This window comes from Xylocopa sonorina, chromosome 2, assembly GCF_050948175.1.
Source record: "Xylocopa sonorina isolate GNS202 chromosome 2, iyXylSono1_principal, whole genome shotgun sequence".
Taxonomy (NCBI): domain Eukaryota; kingdom Metazoa; phylum Arthropoda; class Insecta; order Hymenoptera; family Apidae; genus Xylocopa; species Xylocopa sonorina.
Window position 1 is genome coordinate 16,438,313 of NC_135194.1, and position 20,621 is coordinate 16,458,933.

Sequence of the window (20,621 nt, forward strand, 5' to 3'; positions counted from 1 at the left end):
CCCCAAAGAGGGCAGGTGTACTCGTTAAACGTATCCTGGGAATGCCGGCGCGGTTTACGAAATATCGGCCGGATCGGTATCGTCTTCGCCCCTGCAGCGGCGTAAAGCTCGGGGATTTTGTCGTTATTCACCCGCGGTGTACCCGCGGAGGAGGCAGGCGCGGCCCTCGGTCGCGACCAGTGCCGATGTTACCTTCTTTAAATATTAATTATGTATGCCTGACGTTGTACTCTGACGCACACGCGGTTCCCTGCATACAGATAGGTCCCAGCGTGCAGGATCGCGCAAATGCCTGCGTCCTCCGGCAACGAGCCGTGCTAGAGAGACGTAGAGGGCCGCGCGGCACACCGGGTTCAACCGCGGGGGGTTGCTGTCTTCCTTTGCATTTCTCGGCCTCTCGCATTCCGTATCGAAAATCGAAGCGGTCGCGAACAGCAATCGCGTCGCCGATCGAGAAACCGCCGCGTACGCGGCGAGATATGTAAATGGACGGGGCAATTTGTCCCCCGAGCTCTATCCACGCGTAGTAGAACCTCCGCAATCACGGAAATTGTATGCTAATTAAGGGACCAGAGCGAAATCGGAGGCGGTCGGATACTCGCCGGTGTTCGCGAACCTCCGACGAGTGCTCCATCCTACGAAACCAGAGGAGAAACTTTGGACGGCCGAGCGGCGGATGATGAACGACGAGACCGAGTACGTTGATTGGTTACAAGCAGAGGCTCTCACCGACAACAGCTGCCCACCTAGACTAATATCGGCTGCTAACGGCAAGGTGTACCGAGAGAGGCGGTTTAGAGGTCCTATCTGCGCCTGCATCGGGTATCAGCCTCCACTGGCGGTCCGCGTCGGCCAACGAAACGTAGCAGTGCATTTTCGTTTGGCCGTCGAAAACCAACTGGACATCGTTACGGTGTTTCTTGGTTGAAAGCGCAACGATTTCACGATAAAATCGAACGAGCGAGCGAGCGAGCGAGAGCGGGAGCAACAAATACCCCCCTCGACGGTAGGCTAATCGCGAACGTAGAAAGGGGGAGAGAGAGAGAGGGAGAGAGAGAGAGAGAGAGAGAGAGAGCAGTGGATTTCTCGAGGTCGAGTTCCAGACGAAGGAAACCGATCGTTATGCCGGCCGTCGAATAAATTAGCATGACTAGCTGCTAGGACGGAAGGTAATCTACGACACGAGGGGCGCTAGTCTCGTCACGAAAAGAGGAGCACCGGTGCGCACCGGTGATGAAGCAGAAGAAGAGGCGGGAGGAGAAGATGGACCGCCAGCGTGCTGACCTCCTGCTTGACCCGAGACGCCTCCGCAACGACGACCCTAACCATCCTCGTGGTGGTTACGGTCGCGATCGCAGCCCGAGAAGCCGCTCCCGGATTTATTTAATTAGTCCTCGAGGTACTACCGTGCCTCGTCAACGTGTCCGTCCAACTCTCCGTCCCTACTCCCAATCTCCTTTCTTTTATTCTCTTACGTCCTTAGCCTCGCGATTCTCTTCGACCGCGCCGCTTCCTCCACCCCACCCACTCGTTGCACGTACACGTACGTACACGTACGTACACGTACGTATATTCGTACGTCGCGCGAGTGCGACCGTCCCGGTATACCGATGCTAATTAAACGAAACACAGACCTTAGATATTTATCCCACGCTTCGCGACGTTCCGCCTGCCCTTCGTCGACGACTACCAGTCACGAGCTACCGATGAATACATCTGGAAACGGTGACCCAGTGAACCGTGCTCGAAATCCTCCTCCGTCCGTCCGTCCAACGCGTATCCGCGAATATCGTTCGCGAACGATATCTCTCTTTCTTTTCTACGCACGCACGCACGCACGCACGCCTACCCTTATCCCTCTTCTTCTTCTCCTCCTCCTCCTGATCCTCGTCTCGACGCCCTTTTTCCTTCCCTTCGCCGCCTCGAGTACGACTAATGCTAACTATGTTAAGGGCCGCTCGAGAATGTTCCTCGTTACCGCAATCGGGATATAAATCTCGATTACAGGGAGCGGCGGAGCGCCAGGCAGCACCCTTGTCCGGCATATTTCGGGCAGGGACAAAAATTTTCGCCCGCGCGCGCAACGCGATCTTTCCTCTTTAATTACAAATGTTTTCGCGCTTCGAAATGTCTCGTATGCGGTTTCAAACGGGATTATTAATTGGCGCGCGATGCGAAACGTTGACCGATGCCGGGGTGGTAGCCGCCTGCCCGCGTCCCCATATCCGAGTTTAACGCCTCCCGAGTTCGCTGTAAACGACTCGACGCGGACCGCAATCGATGTATTGTGTTACCATTACCATTTTAACCGATGCTAATGCAACGCGATGGTAACTCATGCTAATGTTTTCTGGTACGCTCTGTTCACCGTGCAACCGAGTTCGTGGCCCGAGGAACGATGTTGCATTCATCAAGCCAGATGATTTGAAAAATCTCAAGGACCCTCCTTTCTTTGGGTCTTTAGCACTGTGACGTCCATGATTTATTGAGTAATATTCACCGGCGTATTGGCCAGCGAAAAAAGGCGCGTAACGTTAATCTGAATAATGAGCCTCCGGCATCAAGCGCCGACCGCCACCTTTTCATTGCTATCGATAAATAATGTCCAACCCCCCTCGTTCTCGCTCCTTACGCGCAACTTCTCCCTCTCTCTCTCTCTCTCCCTCCCTACAATCCTCCATCTTCGCGGGCAATTTTTTGCTCGCCATTTATACCGATTCGTACGATTAGCAAATTCGACGGTTGCCGAGGAGGCGCCATCGATGGTATCTGAGGATGGGTCGTCGACTAGAAGCAAATAGGCGGATTAGCTTTCGTAGGATCGGTCGGATTCCAGAAGGCCACTAATAAATGGAAATTCGATTCGCGTTAGCCCTCGATAGAGCGATAAAGTCACCGGGTCCGAATGGAGTTGTATCGATGAGAGAGGGTCCACCCCCGAGAGATGGTTGGAAGGACGCAACGGACTATATCTACTTTCTCGGTAAACCGTAAGAGGGCTGACAGAAATAAAAGAAGAAGAAGAAGAAGAAGAAGGAAAGCAGAGAAAGGGAGGATAGAAAGGAAGGGAAGGGAAGGGAAGGGAAGAGAAGAGAAGAGAAGAGAAGAGAAGAGGTTGGTGGTTAAGGTAAGTAGAAAAGGGGGGGCGAGGATGCGCGCCTCTACGGATTGTGCTCTCGATGCCGCCACCTCTGCCTCCCTTTCTTTCCTTTCCTCCTCGACGGCAGCAAAAGTAACAGCAGCAGACCGGGGGAAGGAGGGGCGCATTGTGTGTTTCCGAGAACGGTACGCTTATCGGTGGATCTGTCGCGGTAATGAGGTATCAGCCACCAGCAAATAAACGAATAAACGGTAAAGAGGATGAGGTGGCGGCTGTGACGGTGGTGGTGGTGGTGGTGGTGGTGGTGAAGGTGGCGGTTCGAGCGGTGCCAGTGGCATAGAGACAAAGAGACGAAGAAGGAGAAAGAGGGAAGAAGAGTGTCTCTTTGGCTAAACACAAGCAGCGAGAGGAGCCAGAGGAGCGACCGTACGGGCAGCAGCTCTGGCCCTGCCGATACAATGCTTCGATTAAACATTCGCTGCCTAAATAATCAGGCGCGCTTCGACCCGGTGAAAGAGAAAGAACGGTGAAAGAGGAGAGGACGGAACAAGGCGAACCTCTCGCGCTGTCGACCAAGAAGAAAGAGGAGGCGATTCCGGTTCCGACCGAGTGGGAACGGAACACGTTCCTCGCCGTTCCACGTTTTCGATCCGCGCCAGATCCCTCTACCTCCTCCTCCTCCTCCTCCTCTTCCCTTCTTCTCCCTTTCTTCTTTCTCCTCACCTCTGCCTCCTTTCTTATCCACCCTCGCCACCCTTACCGTAAGTGTATATACGTATTATGCAAAGCGGGTAACCGTAGGTGGCCTAGGGAGCCGGACGCGCGCGCCGTGTAATTAATACCGATGCTCTCGTTCCCCCCGCCCGCCGCCCCTCTACGCCCCTTCCTTTTCGTCGGTTCGCCAACCCACCCCTCTTCTCGTTTCGCGGTGCGCTCCCTCCCGAGCAGAGCACATTCGCTTTGCCACGGAGAACGTGAAAACCTGCGGCGCGATCCTCGATGCGACGGGATATACCCGGAGATCCTTTGGGATTGAGTTATCGGTAGGTGAAAATCAAGCGGTAGCGCGTGCCACCACTAAATAATCCGTTCTCCGAGAAGGACGGTAGCCCTCCTGGCGAGGGTCTAACGGGACCCCGGGGACAGCCTGGAATTTTCAATGAACCGCGACCCGTCGACACCCACGCCGCCGCGATGTTCCCAGACCGTGGACGCGTTACCGATACACGCATCCGTGCGCGCAGCTACTTCTTTCCGCAAACGATAATTCCCGTTCTCCACCTCGGAGGACGGAGAACGGCTGGAAGCTATTCGAGCAGAACTCGTGGCAAGTTCTTTGTCGAGGCGCGTGTAATCCCGTCTGTCGATCGACATCGGGATCGTGGAAAAAAGAAACGAAAAAACGGAAACTAATCTCTTATTAGACGTCGTAAAACACCAACGTTTTTCTTCGATTAACACGCTCGCGATTCTATCGTTCGAAAGCAAGGTCGCTGCCGCCGCCGCCGCCGCAGCAGCGGCGGTGATCTTTCCCGCGCGTTACCGCATGCAACTCGACTTCATTAATTAACGCAATTTGTTCTGTTTCAAGGAACGAGCTAGGCGCTCGCTGCACGCAACGGCCGCGAATAAAACGGCGACGACGAAAGGATTCCTTTCGCTCGAAATGTAAAAGGACGTCGTTAGACGATATACCGAGATTAATTGCATCGTTTCTTCGAGTTGAAGCTACCGGTCGCAAAAAAGGAAAGTAAACGAAAACGGGGAGCGTAAAAATGAACACGCTCGCATTACAGCGAAGGATCGCAGCTCGAGCGATTATTACGGTTCTTCTGTCACGCCCAAACGAACGTTATTGCGAGAGCGGAGAAGTAACCGAGACCCCGTTCGCTTCGCGATACGTACCCGATGCGCTCGGATTTATCGGGCAATAGTATCGCCTAGGCCTGCCACTTAATATCATCGTTCGATGGATCGCAGGCACGCTTCCCGTTTGATCGGATATTCGCGTACAACCGACCGACCGATCCGGCGCTTCTTCGAAAATTCTCTCGACGAGCTTTTTTCCTTATCCAACGATCTGATCGCGCAACCCCCGCCTAGGATCTTTTAAATAGCTCTGTCGATGGAAAAGAGAATGGTCGGAAGGGGGGGGGGGGCCAGAAAACGATACCATCCGAGGAAATTGTTTCGTTCGTCGATCCGCTATCGGGGATGCCCGGCAGCGACTTTATTTCTCGCGCGGTTGCCGAAACTCTCTCGAGAGCGAACCCTCGGAAATACAGAGGTATTCCTCCTACCTGCAACCAAGAGAGGAGAGAGTCCGACCGAAAAACGGCATTAGGATGCGCGGGCGTGCTCGTATCCCGTTTCAAGATGGAGATAGCCAGCCGGAGCTCTGGGCTCTCTCTCATCCCGTGGCGTCGCTACGAGGAGAGGAGAACCCCTCGCGAAGGCTCGCAGCGGCTCGCAGCGGCTCGTGGAAGAAGGAGCCCTCTTCGCGGGCCTTGACGTGCACATTTATCACCCTCTATTGTTGCACGGCCAAACATCCGGCCTCGCGGACCGCGTACGGATACCCGGCTCTCCTATCCCTCTGCACCCTCGGAACGCCGGCAACGGAGCACGAAACTCGAGCAACCACCTTCTGCCTCTCGCCAGAGCCTCTTGCGTCGTTCGTTACACCGTTACTATGCCTAGCTTTTTAATAGTAATACCCGTGTTCACGTAACCACGGCGTATAATATATTCGTCCAGCAGTTCGGGGCATCGCGATATCGTTAAATCGAGAGAGATTCCTGGCATCCAGTACCGCGGTATCCCTTATCTACCCTCTCTTATCTGCGACGCAGTCCCTTGTTTGCACATTGTTTTTCCCATTAACCTAGTCATTACGCGTCGATGCATTGTCTCCGATACCCTATACTTTGCACGTACTCTATGATCGAAACGTTCTACGTAAGAACGGTTCGAGGCCGCGTCTAATTTTCCATTATGCTCCTTATCGGTCGAGCGGGAAGTTCGTATCCGTAAACGGGGGGAGAGAGAGAGAGAGAGAGAGAGAGAGAAAAGAAGGGTGGAAGGAAGCGACGAGATGATCGCCACCCACAGCCGGCGAGCCTGGGAAGAAACAGAAATGTCGATCGCGAGGCGAATCTTTGCGATTCAGGAAGTTCCAAGGGAACAGAGTTTCGACGGTTGTTCCAAATTCAGGCAAAGATGGCCAGGGATGTTAACGCCCGGCGCAGCCACGGAACTCGGATTTTTTTCGGGTGGAACGCGAAGAATCGCCTTATAAGTCGTCGCGGAGAGTTACGAAAAAGAGAGGAAAAAAAGGGGGCAAGAGAAGCGAGAGAAGGAAGAGAGACGCAACGATGGCAGCGATGGCAGCGGGAGTAGCGGTAGCGGTAGCAGAGGCAGCGGAGGCAGAGCGAGGAAAGAAAAAAAGAAAAGGAAAGGAAAGGAAAGGAAAGAGAAGAAAAGGAAAGAAAGGAAAAGAAAAGAAAAGAAAAGGAAAGAAAAAAAAAGGCGCGCGACAGTCGGCGTGTCTCTCTCCGCACGACTCGTTCTCCACGCGGTTCTCCCGGGGCGGCGCGGCGCGGTACAGAGTCCTCTCCTCGTCGCTCTCTCTCTCGCGCGCGCGCGCGTATCGGACGGTCCACCGAAACGGACGACTAAAAGGGAGGCAGGGCGAGGAGGAGGGTGGTTGAGGCCGCGGTCCGAGCGGTGGTGAACTCCGGTGGTCGAGGAAAGAACGCCGGAAGGAGAATAAAAAGGGAGAAAGGGCGAAAGAAACGAGACAGTTGGCGAATCCTACGACGAGGCTGCGTTTCTGTTCCCCGTCGATCCGTCGTCGGTGAGAGCCGTTCGAGGCAAAGCCGGGGCCCTTCGAGGCGGCTTCGAGTCCCGACCGAAAACTGTCCAAAGATCCGAGATATCAGTTATCAATTAACGGAGAGAGGGCACACACGGAAGGCCGAAACGCATTGCTCTTCGTCCCTCGGTGGCCGTCGCTGGCAGCCGATAGACACGGCACGGCCGAAGGACCAGCCCAGCGGCAGGGTAATTTAGAGACTGACGTGGCTGTCCGAGCCACCGTCGTGGGGAACGAGCGACCAGGCTCGACGGAGGGAAGAAGAATGAGGGAGGAGCGGCATACGTACGCGGCAGAGGGAAACGGGGAGCGTAGCGCAGCGGAGGAATGACAAGGACCTACGGAGGAAGACAGCTCAAAGGGGAACCGGGGCCCCTTGGCTCCGCGGCATGGCAGCGCCCTGGACCGATCGCCGAAACAAATGCAAAGCGGAGGACACGACGACGACGACGACGACGACGACGATCCGCGATCGAGGACTATCCACCGCACGATGGAAGGGGTGCGCGCTTCGAAGAAGCTTTGCGAGCCGAAACGAGCCAAACTTTTCGTCCTCCCTCTTGTCCCCCTTGTCGCCCGATCGGACGGGGTGAGACAAAGATTGCTCGCCATACCTACCTACCTACCTACCCGCCTATACCTATACCTATATATACCCATCATTCTTTCAAAAGATCCAGTGGTTCCCAGGACCGATTGCAGTCGCGTTGCGTTTCTCGTCAAGTGTCATTCGGAGCATCAACTTTTCCAGTTATTATTACTTACGACGGATCGATGGATGGTCGCGTAAATGGATCTCTTACCTGAAAAAAAAAAAGAGAAAAATCAGATTAACTTTGGGACGAGCACGGAGAAGCGGCGCATTCGTCGAAAGATTTAAACGGGTCTTAGCTACGCCAACGTAAGAGGGGCTCGCGCGCAACTCCACAGAAAGAACCGACTACAAACGAGAGACGAGAGAATTATCGGGGATCTTGTCGATTCTCACGGCGAAGGCGAAAAATACGCGGACTCGCCGTGCAACGAGGCAACGCGACGAATTCCGCGTATTTCTTCTGCGACTCGGCGGTCGTTTAACGGAGGAGGGCAGCGGATCTGATCGAAGCTGCCGATTTCGGACCAGTCTTATATTCTTTTCGGACGTCAAACGGAGAGACTCGCATCCGAGTTTGGACCGATCGACCGCGATACGCGCGTACGTGTACGCGCGCGACGTTCAAGGGTATATCGAAAAAATTGAACCAATTCGGAGTGAGAGGAATTTTTCATCGAGCAATATTATGGCAGCGTCATAGATCGTTCCGCTGTTTCGAGGATGCTCTCGTTTATTCGCTGGCCAAGAGGAACGGTGGAGCGCAGGAGAGGAGGTTGGCCCGTTAGCTGCGTCTGTGATGGTGATATTTACGGTCCGATAGAATCAGCCCCCGTACGAGACGTAGACGAGAACGAGAAGAAGAAGCCTGACCGAAGGAAGAAGAGCGGTCCCACTGGCCCGCCGCTGTATCGAACGAACGAGGGGCCGGCTTTCGCGTTCGTTCGGTCTCCGAATCGTGTGTGTGCTCTGCGCTTTTTTTGCGGCTTCAATTTGAATTGAAAAAGGCTGTGGACACGAGGACAATAGGTTGCGCCGTCGCCGCTGCCGCCAGATCCTCTCGGTTACTCCTCCCTCCTCCTACCTCCTTTCAAACCCATCTCCCACTATACTATACCCATCCACCCTTTCGTTCCCTTTTCTTTACTTTTTTTTTTTTTCTCTCTTTCCGCTTGGACCACGACGTTAATAACAATAACGACGACGAGGACGAGGAGCACGGGAACGCGCAGGAACGCGCGGACAGACGGAAAAACGAGGGGGTGGCTGTGGTTCCTACTTTCGTCCTTCTCCGAATCGACGTCCGAGCAACGAGTAACGGCCGCGCGGCGACTTCTCCATCCTTAAATACGCGCAAGCAAAGTATTATCATGTCACCGGTAAAACAATCACCCTCTCCGAGTTGTACGCCTTCCTCGTTACTCGTCCTCCTCCTACTCCCTACTCTCCTCGCGTTCACCGGCGAAGCGGCCCCGCCGTTTCCCTTTCCTCGTTCCTGTCTCTTTTTATCCCCGTTCTTCTCCACTCGAGGAGCGTTCGCGGTTCGTTCTACGTCTTTTTCTTAGCCTCTCTCTATCTGAGGTCCTTTATCCGTGGCTCCCGCTGCTGCCCCCGTGTTTCCCCATCTCGCTTCACGACAACGCGCGCGCACGACGCCCGGGACAATCGCGGGCCCTGCTCCCTCGGACGTAGAATCAGATATTACGTATGCACGGCTTAAACCGCAGAAAGCAGCCTTACCCCGGCTCTCTCTCTCTCTCTCTCTCTCTCTCTCTCTCTCTCTCTCTTTCTCCTCCAGTTTCATCTCCTCCGCGCGTCGCGAGGAGATCCTCCTCCGCCCACCCCGGCCACCGTGTCTCGCTCCCATCCCTCTCTTAACCTTTGCGTCCGAAGAGAACGACCCGGCTTCTGAATACCATCGAGATGCTGCTTTCGAGCCTCGAACAGCACCGGCTCTCTCCGCGGTCTTTTCGATCTCACCGCGAACAAGCCAACCACCCTCCGCGCTATTAGCCTCGAAATTGCCGCCTAGCGATCTTAATCGATAAAACTCGAGCACCGTTCGCGTGCCCTCTCCGTTCAATTTTCACCTATCGATTCCATCTTCCGAAACCCCGTACCGAACGAAGACGGTCGACGACGAACCTACCCACGTCGACGACTATAGCCGCGCGGCCATTCGGAAACCGTTCGATGCCGCGTTACCGCTCATCGGCTTTATTGCTAATAGGAATCGTTCAATGGCCCTTCGAGCACCGATGTAATTTCCTTCCCTTAACGATCTCTCTCCCTCTCTCTCTCTCCCTCGTTTCTCTCTCCACCCCTTTCGATGTCGCAGCTTATATTTCACGAGTATTTTTCACCTTCCGTCCGTTCGCCGCTGTTCCGTTCCGCGAACTCGGTTCGCGTGCGAAGTCGATGTACGTTTAAGCGCGGCGCGAGACTCGCCTGGATAGAGGGGATGGAAGAGAATCGAGAGATGAGGGGGGGGGGGGGGGGGGGGCAAAAACGAATTCACGACTGTCCGGTCGTTTTATCGTTTAGCTGCCCTATCTAAGTAGGTTCTCCGGATCCAGGAGGACGACGACGAAAATAGAGCCGCATCGTACGGATCGGTATTCGTGGGACGTTCGTTGGAGTACGGGCAGAAATAAAGTTTGTGGGTCAGGACGTCGGTGCGGCGGCGTGTCGGCGCTTACCAACGAGAGCGAGTCCTCGACTAGCTACTTCCGGCGATCCGAGGAGCGGAGAAGGACCGAAGGAGGTCCGTGCGCGTTTCGTGTTGACAACCTCCTCCTCGGTCGGTTCGTGTTCGTGAAAGGGGCACCGCGTGGCCCTGTACGTTGTCGCGCGTACGCTATCGCGACGAGTCGCATACAAATCGGTTCGTTTCTTTCCTCACCGCGAACCTCTGTCGCATTCCTAATACCGAGTTCGTGCCGATCCTCCGGCTAGGAAGAAAAAAACCGGGCGACGCGGGCATGCACGAGCGTTCACCGCGGAGAGACAGCCGAATCCTCGCTGTCAAATTAAGACGCGCTCGGTAATATGTAAATTGTCACGGGTACGAGATCGTTAATCATCTCCATGCCCCCCCCCCCCCAACCCTGCCGCCGCCGCTGGTCTCTACGGGTTCCTATTAACGTCCGGAGCAACGAGGGACTCGATCGGTAATCGTCCTAGGGAGGGTGTAATTTATCGCGTTAAAACGGATCGAGAGCGAACTCTCGAACAGCTCGACTCGGTCGGAGTTGGCGCTGCCGCGAGAATACACCGAGAGATGGAAATAATTTCGGCGGTGCCGGTGCAGCGAGACGGCGAAATTGGGCCCCGGCGAAAGGACGCCGGTGGTGGTGTGCCGCTGCCGGTGTATACCACGCGTACACAACACCCGAATCGTTCTGTGCCGAGCGAACATGCTTTTGTCGTGGAGACCGAACGTGAACGCGAACGAAGATGGTGGTCGTGCCGGTTACACATGCGAACGAGGATCGCGTGCTTCGAGTCTGAAAACAGAAGCGACTCGCCGAGACTGACGGCGAGCTACGGTAAAAGAGCACCGCGTCCAGAGAGGGAATACAGCAGGGAGGGAAGACGGGACAAGAGGGAATCCAGTCCAGCTGGTCGGAGACCGACCGACCGACCGACCGACCCAACCAACCGACCAACCAACCGATCAACCAACCGACCAACCAACCAACCACCCAACGAATCAAAGGAAACAGGAAGGAAAGAAAGAGGAGAGAGAGAGAGAGAGAGAGAGCTTCCTCTGTTGCAATCTTTTAACGCTAATCGTGCGAATTCGCGACCGATAAGAGTAGATAGAGAGCTGGTGCGTAGAGTTGGGACGTTCGAAGGAGCGTGGCAAATCGGATGGAAGATCCTGCGGGCGCGTTGGCCCGGCAAAACGGCGCGGATGCGTGGTTAAGGACAGAGCATGAACGGTTGCAACCCGACACCTGATAAATTCGATATCAACGGCCCGCCCGCGCCTGGGCCCGCGCCCGGGCCCGCATTTGGGTCGGTTCCCTGCTTTCTCTCCGGAGCGTAGCTGGAGCAGGGTCGAAAGGATCGATGCGAGAGGGAAGGTACACAACACACCCGACCGATCGGTCTTGCCGTCTTTATACGACGTTGCGACTTTTTTTTTTCCTCTTTTTTTTTTTACAGCCGAGTCGGCCGCGAGCCGCGCGTTTGGCTGAAATTTCACCGCCTGGCCCTTCTCGCCGCCGCTCGCTCGCTCGCTCCTACCCCGTTTCGCCAGCTACGGGCCCGCGATGGAAAAGAAACAATTCGACCGCGACAATAACGACGGAAACGAGAGGCCGTTTCTCCGCCTACGTTCGACACGCTTCCTAACGATCCGCGGCAAATCCACGGGGACCGTGCGAGCCCGAACACGAAAAAACTGAGCGGAAAGAACCGAAGAGAAAAGAGACAAGGGGGAAAGAGGAACGCACGCGCGTTATCTGAAGAATTGCCACGCGTCCGCGGCAACTAGGGATAAGTTTATCGCGAGCCGTTCTCGATCGGTTGGATAGAAAATCAATCGGGTAACCGGTAACGTGTACCGTACGGTTACGCCGGTCGTGAATATCACGGGTGGCGACACGGCGAGAAAGGGCAAGGGAGGAGGACAAGGGAATCGAATACCTCGAATTCGCGTTAATTTACTTTCGAGCAATTGGAAGGGGGCGCAAACCCGAGAGCGGAGAAAGAGCCGAGAGTGGCCGGAAAGGGGAAGAAATCCTTTTCGGAGTCGCTGGCATGGTTTATCGAGTCTATACGATCTCCGCGGGCCGGTAAAGTAAATAAGAGGGCTCGCGTCCCTCACGAACTTAACCTAAACCTTAAGCCAACCCCACGACAAGTGAGGGAGAGAGAGAGAGAAGCGGGGACAGCTCGTAGGAGGTGGGACAGGACGCGAGGAAAAAAGAGAGAGATTCCGGTAATAAACGCGCGTGGGCGAGGATCGACGAATTTTACAGTAATTCCTGACTCTTTATCCGGCAGATACCAATTTAAATTCTTTTAAGGTTGGTACTCCTCTCTCTCTCTCTCTCTCTCTCTCTTCCGTTTCGACCACGGGAGAGACTTACTCGGTGTACTTTACGAGAGAATCGACGAAACGCTCGGTTCCGCGGCGTCCCTTTCCCGTGTATCTCGGTCCGGCGACCCGTACACGCGTGGAACGCGCTCGTCATCGATCTCTCGCGCCACCGAGATCCCGCCGGCCCTGTCAGCGAATCCTCGGCACGCCTAGGCCCGTTCTGACAACACTCGTGACAATATTAAATAAATAGCCCGCGACGGCTCGCGAGACACGCCGCCAACAAAGACGAACCGAAGTCGGACCAGTTGAGAAATGACGACACGACTCCCTTGTATCCCCGCTCGACCGACGACACCCCTGTTGTAACCCCGATAGAGATCTTCGATACCGGTTAAGCGGTTTACATCCGATTTACGCGCGTCTCTCGCGTCTCTCGCGTTTTTCGCGTCTTTAGCGATCCAACGCCGGTAAAAGGTCGGTTAATCATCGACGCAATCAAGCATCCAGCGCCGGTTGAGAAGCCCTGACGGTCGGACGAGCGTATATCCGCGGCCCGCGGAGACTTACGAAGGGAAGAGAACGCGCGAGAGAGAAGCAGGGAAAGGCCGAAGAAAAGAGGATTGGATAAGGAGGAGGTGGGCCTACGCAGCCTCCTGCGAAGCAATATGCTCTCGCCGCATGAGGTCTTCCACCTCTCTTCGTTTCGCTCACCCTTCGAGCGAGCGCCACGCTCGAACCCCTTTCAGAGAGTTTTCAGAGGCTGCCGTAGAGCCAGCCAGCCGCGGCTTGATCAATGTTTTAATTGCGGTTAATGATTCGGAGATATCTCTTCTGCGCGAGAAAGCTAAAAGCGAAGAAAGATCGAATCGATCCTCTTTCCACGGAGAGAGAGAGAGAGAGAGAGGGAGAGAGTCAACGGACATCGATCGCGTATAGGTAAAGTTTCGAAATAATGCTCGGAAACGGTCGGATGAGGAGAAGCGGAAGAAGAGGACGCGATGGAGAGGTCGTTGGGAGCGGACCCGTGGAGAAAAGGGAGACACGGGCCCAGGGCCTGGCAGAACGGGAAGGTATATGAAATAGTAACTGTCAGCGTGTAGGCCAAAGTTGATGGCACATTGTCGTATTAAGTCGGGGGTAATTTGTCTGGCCTTCTTTCAACCACCCACACCCGGGGAACCGGCGGCCGTTCGACGACCTCTGCTGGCCTTCGATTCGACAACGCTGAGCGTGCGCGCGCGCGCGAGCGCGCCTCGCAGCTCGCCGTCCCTTTGGACCACGCGGTTCGACCGATCGACCGGCAGCGAAATAAAAACCACAAGAACCATTCCATATATACCGAGGACGACGCGTATCCACCTGGTGAATCTTTACGCGAGGACCGGCCCTATAATCGAGCCACCACGGTGACGGAGGACCGATAACGCCGCATATACATAAATTCACGAGGAACCGCCGTGACTACGTCGTCGCCCCGCTATCTCCGTCGGTACTTCTCGAAATTAGCTTTTTCGAGCCAACTCGCTTGCCGCGAGAAATTTCTCCTCGAAAAGAGAGACGATTTTCCGTTCTACCACGGCCCGATCTGTCCAGAGATCGCGAGAGATCGATAATAATCGCGATCGCGTGCAACTAGCTACGGAGGAACCCTCGCGAGGTTTCGTTGCCGAGGTGTATATGCAAACGCGCCACATGGGGCGAGCGCGGACGACCGGCGCAGGCAGAAAAAGAAGCAGGAAGGATGAGCCGGAGTCGCGGACCAAAGGGAGAAGACGTTGGAAGAAGCCGAGGCGAAGGAACAAGGGTGTACGTACTTCTGATTCTAATTACCTTGAGTTACAAGCGGACGATCGACCGATCCACCGCCAACTCTGCCCGGCGTGCGTTCGAACTTTGTTCGCCGTCGTTTATAGACCACGTACGCTCGGTTGCGTTCCCTTTCTTTTTCTCTTCAAATCCACCAAACTTTGTTCGACGTACCACTCCACCGGTACGATGTATTCGTTCGGTTCGAGATCGCGGTGGCAACGGTGACTCTGCGATCCGGGGACACAGGAGAGGCGTTTCGATTTCAACGGGGGGTAGAACGCGTTATAACGCGATTATGGCGCGACATTGTTTCGTTGCATCACCGATCGAGTCGAGTCGAGTCGAGTCGTGTCTCGAGCGTCGTTTAAGAAGAAAAATGAGCGATCGGAATGACGATTTCGGAATTACGCCTGCCGAAATCTGGCATATTGTTAAGTTAATTGAAAACCGCGATAGAATCGCAATGTTTCTGACGTTAAACGAGCTGCGAGTGTTCAAGGGTGGGTGGAGAAGATATCGAAGAAGAGGAGGAGGAGGAGGAGGAGGAAGATACAGAGCCCCGAGGAGCAGCGCGGGACCACCCGAACGGTCGCCGTCCTCTCCTTTGATCCTTGCCAATCCTTGCGCAACCAGAGTCATCTTTCGCCAGTGCTCGTTCAACTCCGCGCAACTACTACTACCCTATCCTCGAGAGTGAAACGAATCGACGATTTTCCCGACAACATTTCGGATTCGAATAGAGTCGAAACCAGCGGTAGTATGACGAGGCGCATTCCATCGAGTAATACGCGCGCGATTCGATTCGAAGCGAAGAGAAGAGAAGAGAAGAGAAGAGTAGCTCTCGGTTCCCAGCGGCGAACAGACGCGTCACAATTTCGTAGCCGTGTTACGAAATCGTGGCGAAGGAATCGTGGTGTCACCACCTCCGAAGGGTGACGGTTCGAGAGACACCTAAACGTCTGGGAATGCCTAAACGGGGAATAGGTGGTCGCGTAACGAGACCCTGTTACTCTTGCCAGTCGACTGCAGGGAACTACGAGAACTACGGGAAGATGGAAAGAATCGAAGGTCGATTAACCGGGTACGAAGGAGGACGAGAATCGGTTGGACGGATCAACCGGTGTCACGCGCGGCGAGCTTATTTATATGCATTTACGAGATTCAGGATTGACCAGGATTCCGCGTGCGTCCGCGTGCGTCCGCGTGCGTCCGCGCACGAGGTTCCGGGGGAGTCCCGCTACCGGTCGGGTTCTCTCGGACGCAGATAATTATCTGCGGTGCCCATAGCGTGTTTTATGCTGGAATGCGTTTCTTGTACGATCCGAGGCTTCCTCCGTTACCACATCGACGCTGACGCTATTATTCGACTATTTACTAGGAAAATTTCGTAATCGACGACAGGATCCTCTCGAAAGGAAGAAACTCGGCAAAGGTGGAAGTATCGTTTGGAAAGGGCGCGAAGATCGGGCAGGAAAGATGAATGGCGGTGGGAATCCGTCATACCGAAAACGCCCAAGGGGGCATATATCGGGGCGAGCAAACGCGGTACCAGCAGGGCCACCGTTCGCGCGGACCGTTACGTCGAGTAAATACGGAGCGGACCGATTGAAAAATTCAACCGTTTCCCCTCTCGCTGGGAGATCGATAGAACCGCGCGGCATTTACTGTAATTATCGCGTTACACTTTCGTCGCGTGAGTCGATTTATCCCGTGCAAACGTTACCCCGGGATGACGAACGATGACGAGAATCTGGAATCTTCGCGTAGCCGGCGGCGATCGAAACCAGCTCTCGGTGTGCGTATACGGTAGGAGGTTTTTACCGTCTCATATAAACGGGCTGTCTGGCTGAATAGTCGACGCCGCGCATTGGCGTCGCGCTATGAAAGCTGCACTTTGTCGGTTTCGAGCGGCGAGCGATCGTTGCCCGGGCGCGGGATGCAGCCGCGCCGCTGGCTGCATCGGTAGACGCGGTCACGCGAGATTTTCACTGCTCGGTGCTCGTATTACTTTTCGAAAGTTTCGATTCGAATCCCACGCTCGCCACGGCAAAGGCACAGGCAGAGAAAAGGAGAGCGATCGAAAAGGGGTAAAGGCGGTAGCTAAATGCGAAAAGATTATTAATAACTTGATCGTCGATCGACGGTTCGCGTATAAAATGCCGTCGATATATTTCATGCGTTTTTATCGGTGGCTCTCATCTGCTTCACTGGTAGAAAGTTGCGTGGAAGATAAGTGGTGTCGAGAATCTGGAATCTCCGTATGGCCCCGGGCCGCGAAACACTTTGCACGCGTGCAACCAACGGTTTTCGCCGAGCATCCTCTCCTCGGCGTCGAGTCGGTAGCGCGTAACGAAGAACGCGGCGAGCCTCGGCCGCCGCCGCCATCGGGAGGGGACGGCGTTTCGAGAATAGCGGCCGATCGAACCGCCGGAAAGTGATAGAAACGAGGCGGTTTCCAGTTTGTTCTGGTACGCCGTGGTAATTACCGAGATAGAATTGCCGGCTATCAACGGCCGGTGGTAAATACGCTGGCAAATACCGCGGACAAGCGCGGTTTAACATAATGCACCAGAGACGGTGCATGGCTACCGGCGCGAAACAAACGCGGCGGCGGCTCGCGTTTACGCAAGGTTTTTCCTCTAATCGGTAGAATCGGATCGCTAAGCGGCTGCTAAACGGCCGGTTACACGGTACGCTGCAACCGAATGCATCGCGCCACGGTTCCCTTCCCGCTTTGCTTTACTTCGCTTTACTTTACTTAACCACTGCCCCGACTCGCTCGCTCGCTCCGCGACCGAATGAAAACCGAACAAGAGAACCTTCGAGGCGAGGGTACAAGTATGCTCGGGAAGAAACACCGCGGTGGGTGAGGTGGGTACGCTGGGGGTCCGAACCCTCCCGCGGCGAGAACCTATCCGAGCTACAACAATTTTTCACGTAATAACTTGCAACGCCTAGAGTATCGATTGATCGATTGCTCGACGCACGATTTTGCCTGTAAACAGCTCTCTCTCTCTCTCTCTTCCTCTTTCCTTCGGCTCGATGGTTTTTCTCGGAAGGACGGACTCGTAATTTCTCTCTTTCCGCGAAGAATCGAGCAGCGGGTGATCGATAATAATTACGAGATCGGAGGACGAAATCGAGGAAGATCGGTGTAAACGCTCTCCCGGAGAAATTCTCGCCCCGTCGTCGTTCCGAGGAACGATAAAATTGTCAGGAACGATGCAACGTCCGGCGTCTTTATGGGCAGATAAGTGGTGCGCGCTAATGCTCGCAGCCCATTAAAACACGACGTACCGTAATCTCGGCCCGCTTAGCGGCGCGAAGCGGAAAGTAGTCGCGCAGATTTTCCGGCTTAATTGTTATCGCTACGAAAAGGTTACGACGTCGATAATTATTCCATCAGGATTTTATAACCCGCGATGGGGACCAAAACTTCGACCCGAGAAGAACCGCGGAAAATTCGACGGGAAATCGAGGAGATCTTGGAGGGAGGGGGTAACGCCTCGAACGTGGCAATTATAAACGGTCTACACTTATCCACGCGCTCGCCCCCTAATAACAACGGCAATGTTTCCTCGGTTACGAAAAATTGGCACGGTCACGGTGCGTTAATTATAGCTGCGGCTCGCGGTAACTAATAATCAACCGTAGTATAGGCTAATTTTCGTTACGCCGCCGGTTTCCATTAATCGCGATCGATCGAGTTTTGTCCCGGGTAAAAAAAAAAATAGAGGGGAAGCAAAACGAGGGAGTCCACGGCGCGGACGTATCTTGGCCGAAGGCCCGGGCGAGCAATAAAAGTTTATGGGTCTGGGCACGCAATGCGACAGAAGGCCGTGCGGGTGAATCGAATTTCGCCAGTCACTCGCCGATCTCGTTGACGAATCGTTCTTGTCGGCACACCGTTAACCGATCGTTCGGTCATTGTGCTCCTCGGTACACCGTGGGCGAGGTTAATCCGCGGAACCAAACGTAGCCACCGACGAAACCTTCGACGGTCTACTACGCTCTACCAATTAGTCATCGACCGTGCCGACCCCGTTAATCGATCGATTACGCGGCTTCGCGCTCCTTGACCGGTCAACGCTCGCCCCGGACCTGGTATATGCCGCGTACGGGTGTATGCGAGCCTGCCTCTCGCCCAACACTGGATTTCTCAAATAATTAGGCGACGCGACGGAATCTCGAATAAAGTACGGCGTGGCAGATTCAATGCGGTCGCGCCTACGGATTTTTACCGGCTCCCACCAGCAGCGGCGTACCTTTGTGTAAACACGAACTTGCTCTAATTAAAGCGAATCGAAACGATGGCACGCATACTCGCACACGTGCCTCCGGTCTCCAGCAACGAGCAACGGCAGCGATCTCGCGTCGACACCGACAACAACCGACCGACCGACCAGCCAGCCAGCCAGCCAGCCAGCATCCTTCGATCGGCATCGTTGCTACTCTCACCTACCAACCTACCTACCAACCAACCAACCAACCAACCAACCAACCTACATGACAGACACGCTCCGCTGGCACACATTAATAAACAGCGCAATTCACTCGAGAGCTCCTTCTCTACTCTTCTCCTTCTCTTTCGCAGGCCTCTCTTCCCATTCTTTCACCCCTCTGGCCTGCTTCGCCGGGCTTATCGTTCTCTCCATCTCCTTTTGCATGGTCGCTTTACTTTATCGTTACACGCGTCGCGCCATTCTCGCGACTCGCGCGCGGGTTCTGCTTACCTGCTTACACACTAGATACGCGCGTACGGTGAGACAGAATAGATGTAAGTTCTACTAATTGCATCAGCATACCAGTTTCCCGTGTCAAACTGCACCTGCGGACTATTTCGTAGAAAACTATCGTTCGTTTCCTACGCGCGTCAAACCGCGATTTCAACAAATTTTCCACTATCGTAAATCACGAGGTAATCGAATTCTCCCTGCCTCTCTCTCTCTCTCTCTCTCTCCCCTTCTCGTACTCCCGCCTGCTTGTACAGCCGGTCGCAATTACCGATAGGATCGCGTCGCGCTGTGCGGTGCACGTTCGTTCCGTCCACGACGACAAGCGGTCGAGTGTATCGTCCCAGAAATCACGGCAAAAGAGAGGGCCCTCTCCAACCCTTACCCTTACCCTTTCCCTTTCCCGGGAGTAACCGGGGAATTCCTCCGTTCCTCGACTCGGACGCGACGGAGAAGGGCCACTCGTCGAATCGAACGGATACCACGCGTATTCTTTTCGAGAGCCATCGTCTAGTTTCAGCTTTCGAGACGGCGACGCGGAAAGAGGTTTCACCTCACCTCGCGATCCACGCACCAGCCGCCACGGTTATGCATCGTTCGCATCAGGTGCATAGGTTCTCGGTAAACCGGAATGCAGATAAACTACAGACTCCGTCTCTCACACTTTCTCGAGCCGCTTTCATCCGAAGCCAACAACAGTGTTCACCATTCTCCGATGACCTACTCTGTGAAGCGTTAACGTGGTTACTCGGAAAATGTTGGAAAAATTTCTCGCTAGATTAGACGCGACGTGGACAGGTGGCGGTCGATCGACGAGAGGTTTCGCGAGATAGAAACGAACAGAGGATAGTAGTTACTGCTGCTGCTGCTGTTGCTGCTGCTGCCTACGCTGGTTCGCTCCTTTTTTCTCCCCTCGTTCCACCCCGTCCGTCTCTCAGCTCCCAGTCAAAGCGCACGCTCCGACAATTTATACCGAGCGTAATTAAAACCGTACAAACTACCGATCGAGAGTTTTCAAACCGGTGCGTTAAACGATCTTCGCGGCCGGATTGAATAGGCTAGCAAAATTTAAACCGCTTCTTACCGAGGCAGATATAAATTGCCAGTGGTAGACGGTAAAAGTAAATCGAGAATTAATTACCCCCGCTTGTATCTTACTCTTGACCGTATTAAAAGTCCGCGAAAATTATTGGGATCGTTTAAAATCTTTATGGCAGTGTATTCAAGTATAATCGTATCTGCTCGGTAATCCTTGACGCGCGTTATGTGTATATGGGCCACTCGGTGCTAGCGAACGGCCGATACCGAACGCTCTCTTAATTATTCATGCAACGAGTCTGCGAATATCCTCCAGCTCGATAGACATCCCCTCGCCTCCCGACGAGCCACTCTCTCACCTCTCCTCTCCTCCGCAGCCGGCGAGAACTCGATTCGCTTTTTTATTTCAATTCCTCCCCTTG

At 54.5% G+C, this 20,621-nt stretch overlaps 1 protein-coding gene across 2 annotated transcripts in view; it reads right to left on the reverse strand.

The window, feature by feature from the left end:
- Window positions 1-20,621, reverse strand: part of Ds (dachsous cadherin-related 1) — a 145,675-nt gene that overhangs the window by 101,716 nt on the left and 23,338 nt on the right. Inside the window, exon 1 of one of the 2 annotated variants that reach the window (XM_076910497.1) lies at window positions 747-772. The exons of the other annotated variant lie outside the window; for it this stretch is intronic. The gene's annotated coding sequence lies outside the window, so the exon portion shown is untranslated. Of the gene's footprint in view, window positions 1-746; window positions 773-20,621 lie in introns of those variants that run through there. 2 annotated transcript variants of the gene reach the window in all.